The sequence below is a fragment of the Equus caballus genome, chromosome 12 (assembly GCF_041296265.1).
Source record: "Equus caballus isolate H_3958 breed thoroughbred chromosome 12, TB-T2T, whole genome shotgun sequence".
Taxonomy (NCBI): domain Eukaryota; kingdom Metazoa; phylum Chordata; class Mammalia; order Perissodactyla; family Equidae; genus Equus; species Equus caballus.
The window spans coordinates 14,988,190-15,013,380 of NC_091695.1; the positions used below are offsets into that span (position 1 = coordinate 14,988,190).

At 33.2% G+C, this 25,191-nt stretch overlaps 2 pseudogenes; both read right to left on the reverse strand.

Moving 5' to 3' along the window:
• Positions 1–312: 312 nt before the first annotated feature.
• On the reverse strand, positions 313–10,278 carry LOC138916616 (olfactory receptor 5D13-like; annotated as a pseudogene).
• Positions 10,279–10,446: 168 nt separating this feature from the next.
• On the reverse strand, positions 10,447–24,931 carry LOC138916612 (olfactory receptor 4P4-like; annotated as a pseudogene).
• Between the last annotated feature and the right edge of the window lie 260 nt (positions 24,932–25,191).

Below are 25,191 nucleotides of genomic sequence, written 5' to 3' on the forward strand. Positions count from 1 at the left end.
ATTTGTTTTATTTTCTCCTTAGGATCTTAAATCCAAAGACCTATAGCATATGTCAAATATAGCTCACCCTATACTGTGTTCACATCCTTTAGATACATGTTTTCTGTCATTAAAATATTTTTATTAACATACACACAGCCTATCAAACTACTTGTTGACTGGAGCACTTAGTTGAGTGCTGACAGAGAGTTAAAAGTTAAATAAATCACATAACTCTATACATTATATATCTTGAATTGTTGAATATATTGTTACATATTGTTCCACAATCAAATAAATAGGTTAGGTTACAAAGTTTGACATCAATCTTCATTAAAATGGAAATTAGAATTTTTTATTTGCAGATAAAAAGTCCATGATTTGGGTGAAGTCAATAACATGATTCACAGTCTGCAGTTGGACTGAAACCATGATAACTTGGAAATTTACCAAAATTTTGTCTATCCTGTGAGACATCAACCATGATCAGCCATGGAAAAGTCTGTCAAGCTACAACAGTTATTTTTATTTATTTATTTATTTTCAAAAAAAGATTCACTCTGAGCTAACATCTGTTACCAATCTTCCTTTTTTCTTCTTCTCCCCACCAGAACCTCAGTACATAGTTGTATATTCTACTTGTAGGTCCTTTTGGTTCTTCTATATGAGCCACCACCATAGCATGGCTACTGACAGACAAGTGATGTGGTTCCATGCAAAGGAACTGAATCCAGGCCACCAAAGTGGAGCAGTTATATTTATCTGAAATACAGGAAGAACAGTTTCCATTAAACAAAATTGACCATAAACTTTAGGTATATTGAAGTGTTAGGCCCAAATCTTCATTGTATTCTGTATCCATGCTCATTGTCATATAGCTTTTCAGTTCTACAAGGCAGATACAATTTCTTAACCATTGACTTTGTGCTCAGCTATATGATTTGCATTGGCTAATAGAATGCTAACAAACATAATACACATAGGAGCTTGAATCGGCTTTTGTTATAGCGCATTCTGTCTTCTGACTCAGTCATTGACAATCCAAGAAGATACTCTAACTAGCCCAATGGTATGCAGAGCAGAGCTATTGAATCACCAAGCAGATCCATAGACTAGAGATGATTTTGCTAGTTAGGCAAGACTATATCAGGTTAACGAAGATGCTCTAGCTGATATTAACAGGGCTGCTCCAATAAATCCCCCGATAAAAAGCAAAAATTGCTTAATGTTACATGTCACCGAATTTTATGTTCCTTATTATGCATCAACAGCTATATTATACACAACTCAAGATTGGCATGAATGACAATTTTAGATTCAGCAATAACTACTTCTGAAGTGTGCAGTTTTTAATTTTAATTTTTGATGTTTTATATACAAATTAAATTTATATTAACAAACATAATTTAAGCAAACAAGATTCTGGAATTTGTTGGGGGCAGAGGTATGACTTCTTTGCACTTAAATTGTACCAATGCTTCCTGTGTGGAATTAAATAAATATTTGTTTTAAATTTAGAGTCTGAGTGCTGAATAACTCCTAGTTTACTATATTGCACTTGATGTATTCTCCCTGATAACAAGTTGTAAATATTTACAGTAACTCTATAAACCCATTCTGTGATGACAAAAAAAGAATGAAAGGTTCACTGGGCAAACGGTAATGTGTACTAACTCAGAAATCTTTGCATGACAAACTCTGTGAGCAGATTCTTCATTTAAGTGGCCTCAACCTTAATTAGTGTGTTATTTATTATTTTATAGCTAATTTGCTGAAGTTTAAATTTAACAGATGCTAAATAATCTGTCAACTAGGGAGTTACATTGAACGCTGCTTTGCTTTATGAAAAAAAGGAATTTGAAGTATTAAAAATGCTAAAAGTCTTGGGCAATCCTCCACAGTACTCTTTAAAATGAAAAAGTAAATCTTACCATCTTACATTAATGACATAACAATTTGCTGTTGATTGACTTCCTGACTGTCTCCTTCACATCTTTGTTCCTGAGGCTGTAGATCAGTGAGTCCAGCACGGGGATGACCACTGTGTAAAACACAGAGGCTAACTTGACCATGAGCCATGAACTTTTGGAGTCAGGAACACAGTAGAGAAATAGGATGGTCCCATGGAAAATGGTAATGGCTGTCAGTGGGAGGCACATGTGGAGAAGGCTTTGTGGCACCCCTCAGTTGAAGACAATTTCATGACAGTGATAAAACGAAAAAAATAGGAAGTAAGAATGATCATCAGGCTGTTTGTTTCATTGAATGTGGCAGAGACTAAAATGATTTTCTGGCTAATGTAGGGGTCAGAGCAAGACAGAGAGACATTGGCGGCATGCTCACAAAGTTATTTATTGTATTATTCCCTATGAAGGATAATTCCAATAGAAAGTAGGTAAGTGTCAGGGAACAGACTGCACCCCAAGAGTATGATACAGCCACCAAATGGAACAAAGCTTCTGGGACATTACAAATGTGTAGAGAAGACGGTTACAAACTGCCACAAATCAGTCATATGCCATCACTGCCAACACGAATGGTTCTGTCACCACAAATATGCATGCAAACAATTGTATGATGCACCCTGTGAAGGAGATGGTTCTGTCTTCCACGACCAAGTTTTCTAGTAGTTTAGGTGTAACTACAGTAGAATAACAGAAATCAACAAAGGATAAGTGGCTGAGAAAAAAGTACATGGGGGTGTGGAGTTTGGGATTGACCTTGATAATCACAATCATGCCCAGGTTCCCCAGCACAGTGACTGTGTAGATGGTTAAGAATAACAGGAACAGAGGCACCTGGAGTCCTGGAGATTCTCAGAATCCCAAGAGAATCAAAGTGACTTCAGCACTCTGGTTTTCTTCATTCCTGTGGACAAAATAGGGAAGTCAATTCAGAGAAATGAGAAGCTAATTTTGGATAAGGGAGGTTAAAATGAGGAAATGTTGAGAGACTTTGTGATTATCTATAAATAGTGCTGTGGAAAACTCTTTGTTTCAACTGTTACATTATTTAAGAGCTAGAATTTAATAATACCACAGTTTTAGAGTGAGTATGAAATCTGTGTAAATGGAATACAAAAGAAGGCGGTTGAGAGAGGAAGGACAAAAATAGAGTTGACCCTGTTATATTTCAAGTGATCAAATTCAGTATCCTCAGAGGCTGTTAGCATAATGAGAAAGACCAGTCTAGCTTTTTGCATAAATCTGAGTTTAGTTAAAATGCTCGTCTTGGGAAAAATATACATGATGTTTCTATGATTTCTTCCCTGACAACTTGTTTAACTATGAGACCTTAGAACTCAAAAGAAAATTAATGAACCAGTAAAATGGTCGAGTTACAATATTTTTATTTACTATTGTGCTATAACTATTTCTAAATTTCTCTTTCCAGTAACTTTTTTACACTTAGTCATACACTTCTTTTCCCATATTTTAAATATTTCCTTCAGAAGACTAATGCATTTGATCAACCACATTTACCTAATTGTTGCAAATTATAAAAATCTGTTACCCTTCCTTGGTGTATTGTAACATCAAGTATTTAGAGAGATTTGTGGTAGAAATAAAATTAACTGTAATATGTCCAGACCATTTTTATTATGCTGGAGACTTTTCTACAACATCATTATCAGATGGTCATCTTAGTGTACTCCAAAACCTCCAATTATGGGCCATTGCTTCCTGAGGTATTACAGTGTGGTTTTTATTTGGTTAAGGACCTTCTTTCATCAAATTGCTTTCAATAGACATAAAGATAATCCTTCCAATGCCCTGTTTTCTTAATTTCTGGATCTCTCCCAATAAGTTTCCCTCCACTTGAATCACTCCTCATTGACCATCGTCATAGTCTCAACTATGCATCTATCAATGATTATACGACCTCAAAAATGCCTATTTCATCCACATCTGTAACATAGTATGTATTGTACTTATATTTTATCATTTACCTTTTTAACATTGTGTGTTCACAGTAAAATAAAAGTCATGAAAGCTAGGATGGGGCACTAGAAGAGAGTAAGTACTCAATAACACATTGAATAAATGAGTATATGAATACATGAATGAGTGAACTTTAGGTATATAATATGCATGTACTGGATAAAAGCTTATAATAATACTAAAGAAGTTAGACTTACCTATAGAGTCAGCACCACACTGTGAACTCACAATGCACTGAGACACATCTCGAGTCCTGCAAAACAGGTAGCCATAGTGAAACCCCATGGGACCTAAGCTTACTGAATTAGCATAAAATAAGGATTTTACAGGGGGGAAATAGGCTGAATTATTTTTTTTAAATGTCCTGTGTTCCTCCAAAATGGTTCAACTGCTTTTGTCTCCCTTTATAATCCATTATTCTCAAAGCCACTTCCTGACTGCTTACTGAAACCTAAAATGGCACTAGGCATAAAAACAAGGCCATTCTACGTAGAATTATGTAAAAATTCTGTCTTATTAGGAGCTGAAGTTAAGAGGCTATAGTTTTCCTTTGGTTGTTCTGACTTTATCCTCCAAGACTGTTTGCAGCACTTAAAGCTACCCTGCATAAATATAAAGATATCATTGACATATCCCTGCTCTTTTTCTTCTTCAATTGCTCCTTAAATTCCCTTGATTCAATACTTGTGATTTAATCTTATACCACATTTATTATTATTTCCTGAAAGTATTTTTCAATTTTACACAAAACTCATTGAGTGCAAATTCCATAACAGAACATATTCCTTCCAAAATCTATACTCGTCTCCTATGGCTGTTATAACAAAGTCTCAGCAGCCCCGGATTGAAAGGGAATGCAAAGCCATCAAAGAGAAATAAAATTTTGATATATATTCAGCTCATTATTACCCATACATCTTTTCCACACAGGTAGCTTTTCACCCCACCTCCTGCACTCTGTATTTGTACCAACAGACTTAGGGTAAAGTTCACAGTCCCCCATTTAGCCCCAGGAATCATCAACTATGTTGAGCTGGCTGAGAGCACAAGGTGCTGGGCGCACTCTTTCCCTCCTTTCTGATGCCAACCATCATGACTGTCTCACTGCATATCCACTGTGTATTCAGCAGTATAACAGGCATTTAGAAACCACGATATTGTAAAATATGGTCCTTATCCTCAATTTTTTTTCTTATGAGTATTATTCCAGAGAATAATGCATATAGTTACAAATGATACGTTGCTACCAATAATTCTTGTTTGTTATTGAAGACAAAGTTTGTGTGTATAAAGAGAGGAAAAGAATATTGTAATCAAGAAAAACTGAAAATATTTCCTAGTGTTGTAAGTCAGTGAATAATAATAAATGTGGTGAAAGATAAGGAATCAGATCTTCTAGTTGGCTGAACTAAGTAGGTATCATGGCAGTTAGAGTTACACAGATGTTTGCCTCCTGCAAAGATTATTGGAACACATTATTTTCCTTTTAAAGTTAAATAAAATAAGGATTGAATCAACTCACTTGAGTGCAGAAGAATTTGACTTATTCATTTAGTGAAGCTTCTTTGCTAAGATTAATGGATTCCAAGCAAGTTCCTGTTCAGAATTCAGCTTTTTAAAAAAAATATAGTAACAAACCTGAAAAAGTAGTGACAGGAATCTACAACATATTGCAATAGCTATTCCAGGGAAATGACTTTTTCCTTTAACCTGTCAAAAATAAATTCAGAGATGACAGAGAGAAAAGCAGATCAAAAAGATAAATCCTAACACCAAATGGTGTCACATGTATATGCCACCAAGACCTTAGGGATGGTAATCCTGGAGAACATCACTGAAGTCTTGCCCCGGAGGCCACAAATAGAGCAATTAGATGAGGTAATGCCCCATGTGATATTTTGTTCATATATAATTTCTTCTAAAGATCGGGGAATGATTTCATCGTGAAATTTAATCCATTGATCTTTTAAAAATGTTGAAGCAGACACTATATTTTTGTCTTTAAATACCTGTAAAATATAGAAATGTACCCAAAAAATCAGTTATTGGGCAACAATCCAGAGATAACTAATCTCAATCTTTGTTGTAGTTCTGGTTTTCCCTTTCTATATAGATATACATTTATCAGTGTGTATCTGGATATAAAATTACTCAATAAGCATTATATTATAGGTACATTGATTATTATCTTTTCTTTTATTTTATATAGTACTTTGAGCTTCATTTTCTATGAAAACCGTTGATTTTCTTAAAATAATACAGTCTGCATTACTCTTCCAAATTTGTGCACGTTATTCAATTCTTACATTAATTATTGAAATTGTGAAAAGCTCATACTCTACTTTTCAATTTATAATCTAGGTATGTATATAAGATTATATAAATTATATAAATAAAACTAAATGTTTATTATTTAGGTATATAAGATTATATAAACTATATAAATAAAATTATATGTTTATTATTTAAGAAGCTGCCATATCTTAACAAATAAACATCTCAATCTCAGTGACTTGACTTAAAAGAACAGGTCAGCCAACTTTTTCTGTAAAGAGTCACATAGTAAGTACTTTAGATTTTGTGAGCTATATAGTTTTAATCCCAACTGTTCAATTCTGCATGTTGTAGCATGGATGCAGCCATAAGCAATACTTAAATCAATAGGTCTTGCTTTTCTCAAATAAAATTTTATTTATAAAAGGGCAGTGAACAAGGTTTGGTTTGTGGGACATAATTTGTCGACTCATGCAATAAAAACTTATTTCTTGATTGTGCAAGGTCCAAAGTTATTTCGAGATCAGTAGGCAGATGTCCTCTGAGTAGCGATACAGGGCCTAGCCTCCTTCCAAATTGTGACTTATAATAGTCTGATTATTATAATGAAATTGCAATATAGTGGGAGAAACAACAATTTGCTTTAAAGGATACTGCACTTTTCTGCACTGTCACTATGCATAAAGCTTTTTTCTTTGTTTAGTTTTTACTTTACGATTTGTTGAGCTGAGCACATTAGGGGTACTCTCCACAAGTGGGGATAACTGAATAATGTCCACGATTTTTTCTGATTGGTAAATCATAAAAAAATTTTGAATTTTGGGCTGAACTATAATGTTAACATAGGATTGCAGGGACAGGAAAGAAAAACAAAAGAATCTTCAAGCAGAGAAGACAGTCTGAGCCAAGGCAGAAATTTGGATCTTCATGTTCCTATCAGTTAGAAGTAGAGTTTATGCAGGTAGCAGTAAGAGAGAAGATTTGAGGATCAGAGGAGCCAAATTGTGTACAAAATGCAATTGGGATCTGTGTAGGTTGTTGAACCTGGTAATAAGGTTCAATGCCAATAGGAAAAAGATGGAATAACGAAGAGGTTGTGGTTGTAAAAAGGTATAGGCGTTGTGAACGAAGTTGAGTCAGTTCTAATATTATAATCATGACATTCAATTTGGATGCATTAATACATTATGTAGACGGAGGTAGCTCCCATTTTCATTTTAGTTTGGAAGGGAGCATTATGTTCTTGACAGCTTGTCATTGCCGGTAAGCTAATAGTTCCCAATAACTATTAATAATTTTATAGGTACCCTGTGATGTCAAGTGATTAACAGTGAGATGTATATATTGGAATTAGAGCATTTAATAAACCAACCAAGGGTCTGAAGATGTCTGGAACATAGAAGAAAAACAAAAAGAGATCCTGACTAATGTCTTCAAATATTTCAAAACTAAAATGTGAATGAAAGGCTGTCCTTGTTTCCCGTGTCTTCAAGAGAATTAATTCCATTAATTCAAAAACCACAAGAACACCAATTTCAGAACCAAAAAAGGATTTTCTTTCCGTAATGTCCAAAAACAGAATAGTATAAAAAACTCTCAGTCTCCCTGGGTTGCTGAATTGACAAATAGCATATAAGAAGGGACTATAAAGATATGCACATTAATGTGAGTAAAAGGAAGGGGGTGGCTCTTTGGGAAGAATGTCAAAAAAACAATAAAACCCCACAATGTGTCTCTACTTTTGGCATGTTCTGTGACTAATCCTTATATTGGTACGGAGCTCTCACTAAGATCACTTCATATTTGGTGTTCTCAAAATACTCTATTGTTTTCAAATCATTTTTTATGCTTCTCAAATGCTGGAACTTACACATATCTAACAAGTTGGTTTAATTGCCCATGCAATAGAAGTATCTAATAGTAATTAAATAGCACACTCTAACTTTCCTGACTAACAAGGATTTGCTTCAATACAAGATTTATTAATTCTTGCCTATAAGTGAGGAGACAAGTCTTGTAAGCAGATAAGTAATGCATACTATATGAAAGAAGAAATTCAATTCAGAATAGCCACAAAAATCTAGTATGATATATAGATAGTTATATATAGAGATAGAGATATTTGATATAAGTATAGAGATATATAGAGAGAGACATAGATATAGTTATAGACAAAGATATAGATACCTTTGAGAATGGAAAGTGTAAAGTGTATGCCCATGGCTAGCACTCTGTGTCTACGGTAAGTTTCAATTAATGTGATTACAGGCAATTTTATCCATCTTTCTGATCTAAGCCGGGTCTCCAGTCCGGCATATATTTCAGAAAAGATCAAAGAGTTAGGGTGAACTCGATAATGGATGTCTTAAATCTCAGTCCAGTATTATTTTATTTTTTATTACAAAAGAAGCATTTAAAAAAAAAAAGAGTTTATCCCAGTTTGACATAATGAGAAACATTTGTCTTAATTCCCCCAACATTGTCAATTCAATTTTCATCTATTTGTGGTCTCATTCTCAACCAAATTACATAGTAATGGGTAGAATTTTTTCATAAGGTCCAGTAGTACAAAATCCCTCTGCAAATAGTAGGAGAGGGTATGAATTTGTCTGTCCATTACAACTGATACAAACAGAAATATCCACTAGATGGCAGGATGATATCATAATTTAAATCAAGACACTAAAATCTCAGTATATTAGTTGCTTTAAGAGAAAACCAGAGAAAGAAATAAAAAACAAGAAGTTCATAGTCTGAATATACCTTGAAGATCGTTGATTGCACACTCTCTTCCATTAAGGGATAAGGAAATACATGTTCAAAGATGGTAAATTACCTGACCACATTCCAGAATCAACTCACCCATTATTTTTATCTTGCTTTCCAATTTATTAATTTTGAAGTAGGATTACTGTGTTGGCTCTTGGTCACTTACACAATCACATAGTTTTGGGAATAAAGAGCATTAACAGCTCAATTCATTTATAATAAGTAAATACACAAATAAAAAGGGGATTAATAATATATACAGATATTGGTATGAACATAAAAATCCTTATGAAAATGCAAATCTTCCTATAAGGAACGGGCAAATAAAACAAATTAAATGATGAAAATCTTTTATTTATTTATATACACACATGAGTATCATATCTCCATACACGTATGTATGCACGTATATGATGTAAAATATCATATATATGACATAAAATATTACAGAACTAAAATACAGCACATTGATTATATTAATAGATTTAATAACAAAGTTGAATCCATCATTGTGATTTGCACATGAAATACTCCTAATAAAAGTGATTCAGTAAAGGTAAAATTAAAGAATAAGTTAGTGATTTCTAAATTAATTTTACTGTTGTCACAGAAAATATTCTGAATAATTTGAAATTTGTTGTTGCTTGATTTATAATCCAGCACATGACCAACTGCGGTAAATTTTCCATGTGCACTGAAACACATGTGTATATTGTTTTTGTTGGGAATCATAATCTATAAAAGTTAACTACGTCAAACGTGTATGTCACTTAGAACTTCTATATCCTTAGACATTTCATTGCTTGTTTAGTCATCAACTGAAAAAGTATGTAAGGTTTCCAACCATGATAAAGGATGCATCTATTTCTTATTATAGCTCTGCATTTCTTCTCTACCAATTTGGAAGATCTGTCTTGAGCACCCGGACACATGAATTTTAATATCTTCTAAGTAGGTAGACCTCTAAATTATGATAAAATAATCCTCTTTATCTTTAGTAATTTTATTTCACTTAAAACCTACTAAGTCTTATATTATTATAACTGCATGAGCTTTCTTTAGAGGCACTTTGCTTTGTGTATATTTTTACAGTATCTTAAGTAGATGAACACATGCATGACTTACTACCCAGAAATTTACTCAGGTCTAAAACCCACAGAAATATTTATTTATGTTGACCAAATAATATAGCGAGATTCTTTGTAATACTACTATTCATAATACCTGAAAGTAAAAAACAAATACAAAAAACTTAGAAAGTCATCAACATCTTTACGTATAAAATTTGGGCTATATTCATACAATGAATGCTATACAGCAAAGAGAATAAAGAAATTTGTAAACATGATGAATAGGGGCTGGCCTGGTGGTGCAGTGGTTAAGTTCGCACGTTCCGCTTCTGCGGCCCAGGGTTTGCGGGTTTGGATCCCAGGTGCAGACATGGCACCACTTGGCACGCCATGTTGTGGTATGCGTCCTGCATATAAAAAAAGTAGAGGAAGATGAGCACGATGTTAGCTCACGGCCAGGCTTCCTCAGCAAAAAGAGGAGGACTGGCAGTACTTAGCTCAGGGCTATCTTCCTTAAAAAAAGAAAAAAAAGAAATATGATGAATAAATGTTATAAGTATAATGCTGATCAAAAGAAGTGGATACAAAAAAAGTGTTTTCTGTATAGTTTTGTTTATATAAAATTATAAACAGGTAAAACATTGGGGTTACAAATTTAAATAGTAATTTCGTTTGAGAGAGAGAAGGAGGATAAATAAAGGGACCAAAAGTGCTTCTGAGCTCTGTTAACGCCCCGCTTGCTGATCTCTAGCTGGTTACAGAGGTGTGCTTGTTTGTAAAAAACGTGTAGTGATATTTATGCACTTTTCTGTATGCATATTAAAACTAAAAATATGTATATTAAAAATTCAATAAAGATATTAGACAAGGGCAAATAAAAACAAATAAGACATCAAAATCATGATACGTGACAAAGGAGAATGCAGACCATAAAACTTTAAATGTATTTAAAACAACCACTATATTACAAAATCTAGATTCCACAGTGAAGTTGTATATACAAAGACAAAGCAACAATTTTCATAAACCAGTAACTATAGGAGATTAGAGGAGGAATAAACAACTCTCAATTGAAGACAAAAGAAAAACAATTCAGTAACAAAGGCTATAATCCCAAACAACACAATCACATATATATCACAGGACTCTGGTAATGGGAAATACGATTTCTTTCAATTGCAATTGAGCTGTCATAAAAATTGACGATACTTTAACTCATGAGTAAAACCACAATAAAGCCAACAAAAATGATGAAAATGTAAAGAGTATTCCTTGAACACTAGTAAATGCAAGTATAAATTTTAAAAAGTTTATCAAACAATGACATTCCACATGAAAATGTAAAAGCATGCCATTAGAAAATACCAGAGAGTAATATAGTCCACAACTGCAAAATTAGTATATGAGATATATTTAAGGCAATTATTAGAAGAAATTTTATGGTATTGCATATTGATATCATAAAATGAGAGCAAATAAAACATTCCACTCCAAAGGCCTAGAAAAATGCCTAAGATAATAACAACATCTAAAATTTAATGTTCCTACCCATCCTCCCAAAAGCCATTCAGATGAGGGAAAAGCAAATAAATAATCCACACTTTTTGCATCACTGTGAAAAAGACAGCCCTGTAAAATAGAAGTTGCCTATAAGTAGAGAAATGTTTATCAGAAGTGAAGAGAAGTACCGCTGAACCTCAAAGTATCATAATTCTATGTGTGTATAGGGAAGAAGTCTGAAGAAGCAGGAATATAGCAATCTTAAACTAGAAATCTTACAAGCCTCACAAAACTGTCAACTTAGTTCACAAAGTTAACAAAAAGTCTGTAACCATACTATCCTCCTATATGGGGCTTGGGGGACATAAAATAAGAGTCAAAACATTGTAACCAATGAAAATATCCCCCAAATAATATAAAACAAAAATAAGCAGAAGGAAACTACACCATAACATTTTAAATTGACCTAAATACCCTTAAATAATAATTTCACAATATTAACAATATGCCTTGAATAAAAATTTCAAAAAAAAAAAATAAATAGAAGAAAACGAGCTGTAACAAAAAAGAGTTGATGAGATGCAATAAAAAATTGAAGAAAAAATAGACGAAATAATAATGAAATCAAATTTGGTTATTTGGATAGAGCAATACAATTGGTAAATGCCTAGCTTAATGTATCAAGAGATAAAAAAAAAACAAAGAGAGCATTATCAATGCCAATTTTTAACAAGGACACCCTACAGATATTAAAAAATATAATAATCAAATATTATAAATAATTTTGTCTTTATTTTCAAGTCATATACCTCACATTTATCCTTCTGTGTTTATATTTGCTAGGACTTTGTTTATTGAGCTAGACCAATGTAACACACATATGAAATAAAACAAGAAATTTTGTGATGCTGTCTCACATATTTATTCTTTAATATACTATGTTTAGAAGCTTACTGAATTCAATTGATAAAATTTCATTTAAGATTTTTACATTTCTGTTCATAAGAGAAACTTGTCAACTTTTTGGTTTTTATGATCTTATTTACAATTTGATGCTTAGAATGAGATATGCAGATTTCATTCTTTTTCTATTTTTTGGAAAACTAAACACATGTATGGAATTAATTTTAAGCATTGTCAGACCTTAGCACTTAACAAAATCCAACTCTCCATTTCTCTTGTAGGGTAAAGTATAGAGAGAAGCTAATTGTCATTTTTATTCATGAAAATGGAATAAATAAATGTCTCATATCAAGTTTTTTATTTCTTCTTGTGCATAGCCTGACATATTAAAATAGCACAGCCTGTATCCCAAGCTCTCATCCCCCCAACAGAAACATTGAAATAAAGTGCAGATACTATCAGAATCAACTTTGTCAGAAAATTGGAAAACAGTTAAAGGTTTAAAGCAACAAAAGTAATGCTAAAACAAGAAAGACGTAATTGAAAAATGGTAGGAAAGTTTTGTGGCATTTATACTTGCCCTTGGTTGCTCCTTCCCTGGTGTGGTTGCAGTCTTGAAATGGTAGAGTGAAATGGCATTCCCATTGTGAGATTCTGAACTCTACTTCTGGAGGGAACAGACACCCTCAATCATATTTGCAAATTATTGTGCATGTCTATTCTAATTTGTCTGGAGGCTACATGAAAGACTGAGGCAAAGTGCATATCTTTGTTTCATCCAGAACAGAAACCTTGGGTGGGAAGAACAATGTGCATTGCTTGAAAAATGCTACAAGATGAATAATGACGCACTGATGCCTAAGGTGTAGAACAAACAGCAGGGTAGAGTTTATTTGGGAAATTAGGACATTCAAAAGCATCACTGTATGTGAGAGAAGTGGGAAGATACAGTCATGTTCAGGGTAAGATGCATACTCAGAAAGAACTTGTGAAGATCCTAGGCTTTCATCTTGGGGAGATACCTAAGTTCAGTACAAGCCTGGCTGAATGTTGAAAGAGTGTCTCAGCACTTAGCCAATCTGCAATGACTGGAAGACAACTATATGATGTCTACCAGAGACTCAGTTTAGATACCAAATAGGTCAAAAGTGAAACGATGGAAAAAGTTATACTGTGCACATGGTAAGGAAAAGAGATCACGCATGGCTGTACCAACATCAGAGAAAACAGACTTTAAGTCAAAAACTACTACAAGAGACAAAGAAGGACATTATACATTGATAAAAGGGTCAGTTGGTCAAAAGGCTATAATAATTATATATCAAACAACAAAACCCTGTTAAAAAATTCAACGGCAAATTTTAAAGATTGTACTGGCTTTATTCAATGATTTATGAATAGGGCAGCACCCAATCTAGCAGACAGAAAGCAGCTCCAAGGAGCTAAAGAAAAATCTGCAGACTTTTATCAGCAGAGGGAAGCAAGAAAAAGGAAGTTGTACTAGGCATAAAAGCAGATTGGTTGTTCCAAGATTACTATCATTTAGGGGATAGCAGTGGTCTATCATGCAGATTACCAAACTAGTGCTGACTAGACAATTCCTGATTGACTGGTTTAAGATTCCATTTCTGGGAGAGCCAAAACTATAATTCAGTTAAGTCTTGGTTTAGTGATATGGGATTTAGCAAAAGTGACTCCATTTTGGGACTGTTGCCTTGTTTTGCACAGCCACAAACTATATGAAGGAAAATTGACAGAATTGAAGAGAGACATATATAGTTCTATAAAAATATCTGGAGAATTCAATATCCCACCTTCACTAATGGATAGAACATCTAGACAGAAGATTAATAATGAAACAGAGGTCTTAAACAACACTTAAAATAACTAGACCTAACAGACATATATAAAACATCCCACCCAACAAAAGCAAAATACTCATTCTTACCCAGTGCACAAGGGACATTATATAGGAAAGACCATAGGTTAAGCCACAAAACAAATCTCAATAAACTTAAAAAGATTGAAACAATACAAAGTATCTTATACAACTGCAGTTGAATAAAGCTGGAAATCAATTACAGAAGGAAAACTAAAAAATTCACAAACAGGTGGAAATTAAACAGTACATTCTTAAACAATCAAAGGGCCAAAAAGAGAAATCAGAAAATTCCAGAGAGAAATGAAAACAACACAATACACCAAAACTTATGGGATGCAGTAAAGGCAATGCTCAGAGGGAAATGTATAGCTGTAAAAGTTTACATTAAACAATAAGAAAGATCTTAAGATAATAATCTATGTTTACATCTTGAGGAACTAAAAAAAATAAAGCAAACTAAACTCAAATCTACCAGAAGGAAAAAAATAAAGGTTAGAGAGGAGAAAAATTAAAGAACTGAAAAACAACAGAGAATAAAACCAAAAGTTAGTTTTCGTAAAGATCAACAAAATTGACAGACCTTAGGTAGTCTGACAAAGTGTAGACACAAATAACTAAAACCAGAAATGAAAGAAGGTACACTACCAACACACTACAGCAATAAAAAGGATTATAAGAGAGTACAATTAACAACAGTACAACAACAAATTGTATAACTTAGATGAAATGGGCAAATTCCTATAAACACACCAATTGCCTCAACTGACTCAAGAAGGCATAGAAAATCTGAATAGACACTTATAACAAGTAAAGAGATTGAATCATTCAACAAAACCTCTCAATAAAGAAAGTCCAGAATCAAATACTTTCACTTGTGAATTCGATCAAACTTTTCTCAAACTCTTCAGAAAAATGGAAGAGAAGGGACACTTTCTATCTCATCCTAATAGGCCAGCATTACTCTGATACCAAAGTCAGAAAAACAAATCACCAGAAAAGAAAATTAGAGACCAATATTCCTTATGTATTCAGTGCAAAAATCTTCAATAAAATGCTAACAACCAAATTCAACAGGATATTAAAATGATTATACACCAATTGCGATATATCCTAGGAATTCAAGGGTGGTTCAACATATAACAAAATTAACCAATGTATGTATCACATTAATAGAACTAAAGAAAAGCCCCATCATCATCTAAATTGTCACAGAAAAGGACTTTGACAAAATCCAGCACCATTTCATGATTTAAAAAATAACGCAGAAAACTAGATACAGAAGGGAAGTTATGCAATAAGATAAAGGTCATTTATAAAAAGCCCAGTGCTAACATCGTGCTCAGTGGTGAATGACTGAAAGCTTTCTACTTAAAATCAGGAAGAGGGCAAGGATGCCCATATTCACAACTGCCATTCAACATTGTGCTGGAGGTTCTCACTAGAATAATTACACAAGAAGAAAAAAGAAGAAAAAAAGAGCATCCGAATTAAAAAGCAAGATGTAAAACTTCTTTTCTCACTGATGACATGCTCCTCTACATAGAGAATCCCAAAATATCCACAAGAAAGTTTATCGAACTAATAACCACATTCAGCAAAGTTGGAAAACACAAGATCAACATGCAAAAATCTGTTGTGGGGCGGGCCTGGTGGTATAGTGCTGGAGCTCAGTGTGCTCCACTTTGGGGGCCCAGGATCATGGATTTGGATCCTGGGCATGGACTCACACCACTTGTCAAGCCGTGCTGTGGCAGCGACCCACATACAAAAAATCAAGAAAGATTGGCACAGAGGTTAGATCAGGGCCACTCTTCCTCAAGCAAATAGAGGAAGATTGGCAACACATGTTACTCGGAGCCAATCTTCCTCACCAAAAAAGAAAAAACATATGTATCATAAATATATATATAAAATATATATAGAAAAGAAAGAAAAAAATCAATTATGTTTTTTTCACCAGCAGCAAACAATCCAAAAAGGTAAGAAAGCCATTACATTTACAGTTGCAACTAAAAAAGTAAAATTACAGGGATAAATTTCACGAAGGAGGTGAAGGACTTATACACTGAAAACTATAAAACATTGCTGAAAAAATAAGAAATACTTAAATAAATGGAAAGATACCCACTGTTCAAGAACTGGAAGGCTTAATATTGTTACAATGGCAATACTAGCCACTGATCTACAGTTAGAAAGCAATCTCTATCAAAATTCCAACTTTTTTTTTCTGTATATAGGAAAATTTACCATCAATTGCATGTGAAATTGCAAGGGGTCCCAAATAACTAAAGCAAACTTGAAAAACATCAAAGTTTGAGGACTCACACTCCTTAAGTTCAAAACTTACTACAAAGCTACAGTAATCAAAACAGTGTGCTATGACATAAGGTTAGATATATGGACCAGTACAGCAGAAAGTTGAGGCTGGAAATAATTCTAAACATCTATGACCTATTCATCTTTAACAAGGGTAGAGGGTGAATTCAGTAAGGAAATACTATTCTCTTTGACAAATGTTGCTGGGACAATTGTATTTCCACATACAAAAGAATGAAGTTGTATCCTTTTATCACACTGCATAAATAATGAACACAAAATGGATCCATGGCCTAAATACTAAAGCCAAAACAGTAAAAATCTGAGAAGAAAACACAGGATTAAGTCTTCATGATCTTGGATTTGGCAATGGATTCTTAAATAAAATAAAGGCATGAATAGTAAAAGAAAAAAATAGGTAAAGTGAACTCCACGAAAATTAAAAGCCTTTGTGTGTCAAAGGACATTACAAGAAAGTGAAAAGACAATCTACGGAATTGTTGAAAACATTTATGAATCATGATCTGATAGGTGATTAATATTCAGACTATATAAAGAACTGTTATAGCTCAACCAAAAAAAGAAAAACAACTCAATTAAAAAATTTTTAAAAGATATGAATAGACATTTCTCCAAAGAAGATATACAAATAGTCAGCAAGCACATTAAGTGAATCTCACGCTCATTATTCATTAGGGAAATGCAGTTCATACCACAATGAGAAACCACTTCATGCTCATTAGGATGGCAATAATAACAATAATGATAATGATAATAATAATAATAATGGGAAATAAATATTGGCCAGAATGTCTAAAATTTGGAATCCTTCTATAGCGCTGGAGGGAATGCAAACTGGTACAGCCATTGCAGAATAGGGTTTGGTGGTTTCTCAGAAAGCTATACATGAAAAAGATGTTCAAATTCAATATAGAAGAGTGTTTATGAATGCTGGTTAGCCAAAGCAGTTAAATATTCCACTCATTTACCTATTATCCTCAGCTCAAAAGTCAACCTTAAATGCTCTCCTCTGAGATACTGGGAGTAAAATCTGACTATAATTCTCCTCAACCGTATGGTTTCCTATTATTTATTGTCAGTTGAGTCTGGAAATCGAGAGGAGGGGAGGAAATACTTCAGTACACATTCAAAATAAAATGTCAAATTAAGGAGGCCTTGAGACAGGTGTGAAGAGAATAGAGGAAAAATGAATGAACGTGAAAAAATAAGCTAAAATTGCCCAACCAGGAGAAGTCTGAGAAAATTCTAAAGGTTCTGAGCTCTGACCTGTGGCTGGCTTTTGCAATCACTGTATACTCTTTGTATATTATTCCATATTAATTCTAGGGCTCAGGTTTAGCCCTAAGGTGAAATTCTGAGATGATTTTTGTACAACTTACTTCTCTTTCAAAAACAATTGTTCCAAAAACAATACTACATTTTCCTGAAGGCATTCTTCATCTCCAGGTTTCTCAACCTGTAGATCAGAGGGTTGAACTTGGGAACAATGAAAGTGTAGAAAAGAGCAAATACTTTGTCTTCAGTGAAAGTTGTGACTGGTCTAACGTAAAAGAAGAGAACAGGCACCAAGAACAGGACCACAACCATGATGTGGGAACTGCAAGTGGAAAGAGCTTTGGTGCGGCTCTCTGCAGGGTAAGCACAGATGGTGTATAATACCAAAAAATAAGACACCATCAAAATCACAAAAGTTATCAAAGCAATCAGAACTGAATTAACAATTACCAAGAGGCCAATTTTGCAGGTATTAATGCAAGCCAATTTCAGCAAAGGATACACATCACAGAAGTGGTGATCTATTTCATTGGGGCCAAGGAACAGTAAGATGATGGTGAGAAGAAACTGAGTGGCAGAGCATATAAATCCCCGCGTACAGCAAGCTATGACGATCATATTACACCTCTGTCTGCTTATGATTATCCTGTAGTGCAGGGCTTGCAGATCGCCAGGTAGTGGTCATAGGCCATCCCTGTGAGGATAAAGGTCTCAATGCCTCCAAGGAAGTGAAGGATAAAGAGCTGTATCATGCAGTTATTACAGGGAATGATTGTCCTTTCTGCCAATAAATCAGTCATTAGTTTGGGGCTCACTGTGATGTATAGCAAAGGTTGGAGAGTGAGAGTTAATTAAGGAAGAAATACAAGGGTTGGTCAGTTAGCTGACTGCATGTGATATAAATCATTGTGAGTAAATTCCCATCCAACAGCAATGTAGCAAAATAAAATAATATAAAGCTGAGGACCTCAGTGTTCTTCTTTCGAGGTAGTCCCAAGAGAATAAACACAATGACACTATTCCTATTTTCCATGGTCCAGTGGGGTAAAAATGCCTAACAGTCCCCCGAAAAGACATAATGCATAAGTCAATATCCAAAATGTTCATGGGGAAAATTGATGATAACTAACATCATCAATCTGTGTTTAATGGACATGATCCCAGTGTTTCAGAAAATAAAAATCTGATATTTAATAATTTTTTTCAGATTAGTTTCATGCTGATTTCCATAAATCAGTCCTTCAGGACATTATGTTCAATGTTGACATTAATAAAAATGAATGCATTCAATCAATCAATTAAAAAAAGTCTAAAAACTATTAATAGTTGCTAAATATTTTTCAATTCTAAAGGACCATACAACTAAGTCCTTGGAAAGGATATTACTCTGGATCCTTACAAATTGAAATTTGTTAAAGATGCAGTTGTGAGTCATAAAAGTTTCTGTTTAATGATATAGAAGCAAATGTAAAGCTTAACAGTGGTCACTAGTGGAATATATGTTACCTCAAAATAATTCTAGAATGAAATAGAAAATAAAATTAAAGATTTATATAATGATATGTATATATTTAAAAAGTGAAAGCTAAAAACTCTCTGTAAGAGGCCCTTGCAGTTGGTTTGAACAATTTTTGATAGCTTGTTTATCTTTTTCTTAGTGATTTGTGACAGTAAAATCCTGACATTTTATAACAGAGGTGTGTTGATTTCTATAGGCACATCAATAAACATCATGTACTTAAATGAACCACAGAATAAAGCATTAGTTAAAACTAAAAAAGTGGAACAGAAGGCAGTCTTATCTTCACAGTTTTGCTCTTGACTCAGTATGTTATGGTTTGCAAATCAATTTATTCTCAGTGATTTGAATTACAGGATGTATTTCTGTTCTATATTTGCCTAATTTATGTCTTTTGTCCAAATCCATAAAGAATCTTGACACTGCATAATTCTGAAAAATTTTATAGGAAGCTTGTGGAAAAAGGTTTATATGAAGACAAACATTTGGGACGCAGTGCTATTACTAATTATACCAATGTGTGAATTTGAGTACCCACCTCTTGATTTCTTTAAATTTAAGTTATCTCATTTGAAAAATGAAGAAATCTTCTTGGACTTGGTCACAAAATAGTTGTGAAACTCAAATCAATAAGTCGTCTTTGCTTTATTAACCATAGAGGTATTAATTGCTGATTTTATTTTCTTAATGTTAGTGTTGCCAAATCAGTAACCTAAATTTGTCAATAATAAAGTCTAGTAAATATGACTCCCATGTAGAAAATGAAATTTTAGTCATAAAATCATTTTGAGCAGGAAAATAACTGAGATCTACTAGCCAAATCCCCTAGTTCTAAATAGAAACAGTTTTAATTAAAAGGGTCTAGAAAATGTATGAAATGAATAAGAGTAGTTTGAATCTCTTCATCATTTAGCAATTATATTAAAAGAGGATTTGATATATGAAAATATAGGCAATTCAGTTGAGGTTGATCTTAGCTTCTGCTAATTTAGGTTGAGTTTCAATGATAATGAAAAAAGATATATAGAGCTGATAACCACATGGTCCAGTTGTCTTTACTACAAATTTTGACCTTAAAATGCATCATTTACACTTGAAATTTTCTTTGAAATTTTTGATGTGTCTTCTGCCCTAATCTTGTAGCTACATTTTCTCATCAAGTAATTTTTAAATTCTGTCTTCATCACTCTCTTTTACAGACTAAGTTCATTGTGTCACTTTCCAAATAAAAAATTCCTTTGCAATGGAGCTTTCAAACAAAGAGATTTATTTTTATGGTACAATTTTAAGATTTAGAATTAGCTTGTAGGGAAACCATGGAAAAGTAAAGATTTTATGCCTCTAATTATATAATGAAAATATTTCCTTACCTATAAATAAATAAAAAATTATTTTAAAAATAATATTTAAAATACTGATTTGGTCAACTCAAAGTAATCACTTGTTTATTTGAATGGACATAAATAAAACCATTATTTTAATCATGTGCATTGAGATAAGAAATCATTTAAGTTGTTTTTCCTCTCCCCAAACTAGACGTGAAAGTTTTGGGTTATACATAAGCCTCTGAGGAAATTAAGGTTGTTAGAAAAGTCAGGCAAAGCCAATCATTCTATCTTCTTTTGACAGAAAATTAATTTTCCTGCTTATTAAATGTGGTCTGGTTTTTTAATCAATTTAACTATATATTTATTTGAATCTCCAATTTTTTCCATACTCAAGGCCACAAATAATGCTTAATTTTCCTTCTCAGTAATCTTCTCTTTTTATTTCAACTTTCCCATACATTTGTAGTTTACCACGTATAAACTACCACCTATATTTCTAGCTTTTCAATTTTAGAGTAGTAGAAGATCTCTAGTTTCTATTCTTGAATCAGCCATCAATTTTAAGTGTAAATTCCTAACTTCACTTCCTTTCACACTTTTCTTCATCAAAAATGTAGAAAAATGATTGCTTCCCTAAATAAGGCAGAGAGTTTGAGTTTCAAATTTAAAAATAAATGAAGAACTTTGAAAAAAGTAAAGGGCTATGCAAATGAACACAGTTTAAGTTCAGTTTGATGCACATACAAGAGTAATAATACCTTAGAGAGGCAAAAATTAGTTGAGGCTTCTATAAGTGTATGTAGAACACTTAACTAGTGTTTAGCAAACCAGAACTTGAAACCAGAATTTTCTAAGTCTACAGCCTGAGTTCACAGATAAAAGATGCCGCATCAAAGCAACAGAACAAATGTAGTGTTAAAAACTCCACTTTTTCACAATTACCTAATTATTTAATGCAAAACCAGATAAACTCCAAAGTTATTGTCCTTGAACCATTTCAGAATATTTTGATATGCAGATGACAAAATGAGATAATAAATTGAGACAAATTCTCTAAATCTATAAAACTATAGGCAGTAAACAAAATCTACAAACTCAACCTGTTGCTCTCTCCTACATATGTAGCCCATTTATAAAGAGTAAGAAAGTTATACTCACATACACGAATAAAATGCACTAAATCTCCTCATGCCCTCAAACATGAACACTGCTACCACAGCCACAAAGAGTCCCTGTGTAAGAAAAATGGCTAGGGAAAAAAAGAGCCTAATTCATTCTCTAGAATAGCTCTTCACTCACTTTAGGAACTAGTATTCATTTGGTCTAGGGTCCCCAGCTACAAAATGATAAATCCACTATCATTAATTTCAGTTAAGATTTTGCATAACCTTTGGGCTTTCTACCATTGTTAAAAGCAAAGTTTTGAAAAATCTTAAACTTAAATAAAGTGAAATTCCTTGGGTTTATATACTGGCTTTGCTATGAATAAGCATATGACCTCACTACATTACATAAATACATTGACAATCAACAGGTCTAATCATTCTTTATATTAGCTTACAATTTGAGCATTCCTATGGGCCTAATGTTCTTCTTAACACGTTATAGGTACAATCTTTTTCAATCTTCACAATAAGTCTAAGAAGTAAATGCTATTGATATTTACTTAATAAAGTGATGTAATAATTAACATTATTACTCATTTAATTTCTCTATGATTCAGTTTCCTCTTTTGGGCTTATTGTGAACCTAATAAGCAGCAGAGTCAAGATTTAAAACAAGATACACTCACTTAGCAATATACTTCACAAAATATTACAAAGTTAGCTCAATTCCTGATATATATGGTATACTCAATAAATATTTGATAATATTATATTAAAACAGAGGATCTCAGTGACCTTGATATTTTAATTTTTAATCTATGCAAAAGTAAACTCTATATATGTTTAATTTTCATGATCCTAAATTTCTCAAAGACACAGAGACTTGTCTTTCATTGTCTTGAAATCTTAAAAAGTGCTTGTGCAAATTTAATTCTGAATTCTAGACACTTTCTTTGATCTGTGTGATTTTTGGCATGTACTTTTTTTTTTTCTCAGACCATCATCTCACTGATGGATACATACAATCCTGATGAATACATCTATCTCCCAATGATGTTGTGAGAATTAACTAAATAAAGTGAATGAGCCATCCAGTATATGGTGTGACTCAGCAAGAAAGTATTTCCAATTATTTTTATATTTGTTCTATCCTTGTTAAATACAAGTTACCATTCATTTAACTAATAATCAGTAAATGTTTGTTGAATGATTAAAATAAATAACTTTAACGATTTAAAACAACATTTGGGGGCTGATCCCATGGATAAGCTGTTAAGATCACAAGCTCTGTTCTGCTGGCCTAGGGTTCACCAGTGCGGATCCTGGGCGTGGACCTACACACCACTCATCAAGCTGTGCTGTGGCAGCATCCTATATAGAAGAACTAGAATGCCCTACAACTAGGATATACAGCTATGTACTGGGACTTTGGGGAGAAAACAAAAAAAAGAAGGAACATTGGTAACAGACATTAGTTCAGGACCAATCTTCCTCACAAAAAAAGGCATCTAAAAAAATAGTCCCAACAAATAGTTTGACTGGAAGGATCACATCTCGCAGCGGTAGAGATCTCAGGACAATGCATGGACATTTAAAAAGTTAAACAAATGAATAAATAAAGGAAACAGAATATAAATAAAATAGTTCAAAATTGGTATTGTTACCATCACAACCATCACATGCAACATGGGCAGGCAAAGAAGTCAATAGAGATAAGGTATCAGAGAGGAAAGATTTGACATACCTCCATTTGACTTTTAAGTGACCCACCCAGGATCTTTGGTTATGTTAATTCTTGGGCCAACTTTATTTTTTTCATGAGACAGAAACAGGGATTAAGGTAGTGGTTACTGCAGGGAACTTATTTGTCCTTTCCATTTGGGTTTTCTCACTTTCTTGGTAACCTGTGAATCACTTATTTTCTTAATTGATAGTCAACTTTCTACCAAAAAATCTAATAATGTTTTCTTTCTATTTGGAACTTGCTATCCAGCTAAGCATCATTTTCCTGTCACTGTCTGACTGCCTCTTTTGGATGAAATATCACACTCTCAATGGGCAATTCCTTGATTTTATTGCTGACCAAATCTCAAAACAAATTATAAAATTCAGAGAAGATGCCTGTATCTACTGTATTTAACTACAAATGGCAGTCAATCTGTTATCTATAATGGAGACAAAAATATAACCAGATGATCTTACACATCCAGGCAGGATAATGGGAAAGGAGGAAAAATAATTTACCACACATGCTCTTCCACTTCAGTTGTTGTGAATCCATTTCTATTTCTTCGTTTCAGTGTTTTCTCTTCTTCCTCATTGAAATGCTAGTCATTCACCTACTGTTCAGAGTATTTCACTTCAACTTCTTGAATTCACATTTCACTCAGCATAGTTCATTAGCCATTTATAGAAAAAGATTTTTGTATCATTTAAAAGACTACCGACACCTGTCACTCAAGCAGTGTTCACACAAACAATGACAGGTCCTACGCCCAGAGCAACACTTTAAATTCAAGTGGAATAATTTTAATATCCAAACAAGTCAAATCACAATCTATACTTTCATAGCTAAAATTATTCCTAGAGATGTCCAGGCTCACATGATTAATTGAATACTTAATAGAGTACACATTCTAAAACTGCATTTCTTTTATTCTAGACTATTGACTCTTCCTTCCAAGTTGTTTGGATTTACCTTCCCAAATATTAAGCTCTTCCTTTAGATTTAAATTATCAGACCCACCTCAGCTAAGATAGTCTCTGGATTATAAATAGTATGCAAACCATAATAAATTTTGCATGTACTTTAGAATTCTCAATCATTAGACATTCCTCCTGGGCCCCAGTGACTGAGTTCCCCTGCACTTTATTCAAAGAGTTTTGAGATACAACAAATCTGAGTGGCTTTTGATTGAGGGACTTATCCTTTCTGTAATCTCTATAAACTGACTGAGGAGGAAAGAATAGTTCTGGACCTTATCGTAGCTAATGGTCTTCATCTCTCCTCAAAAATTATCTTTATTGTATTCTCCTAGAGAAATAGAGTAAATTTAAATTATTTCCAAGTATTAGTTAGGTAGATTTCCAGAACAATTTTGAACTAATATAACTTAGTACTATTTTGTATAGATTTAAACACTTTCCAAAAAATAATTTTAAAAAATTTGCAGTTGAATATGTGTTAATTTTCCCCCAAATCTTTACATCATTTCCATATGTCTTTATTTCCTATGTTTCTTTTTTCACATCTGTAACCAAAGATTGGAGCTGACTTCAACTGTGCTTTGTGAGCAGAATAAATAATA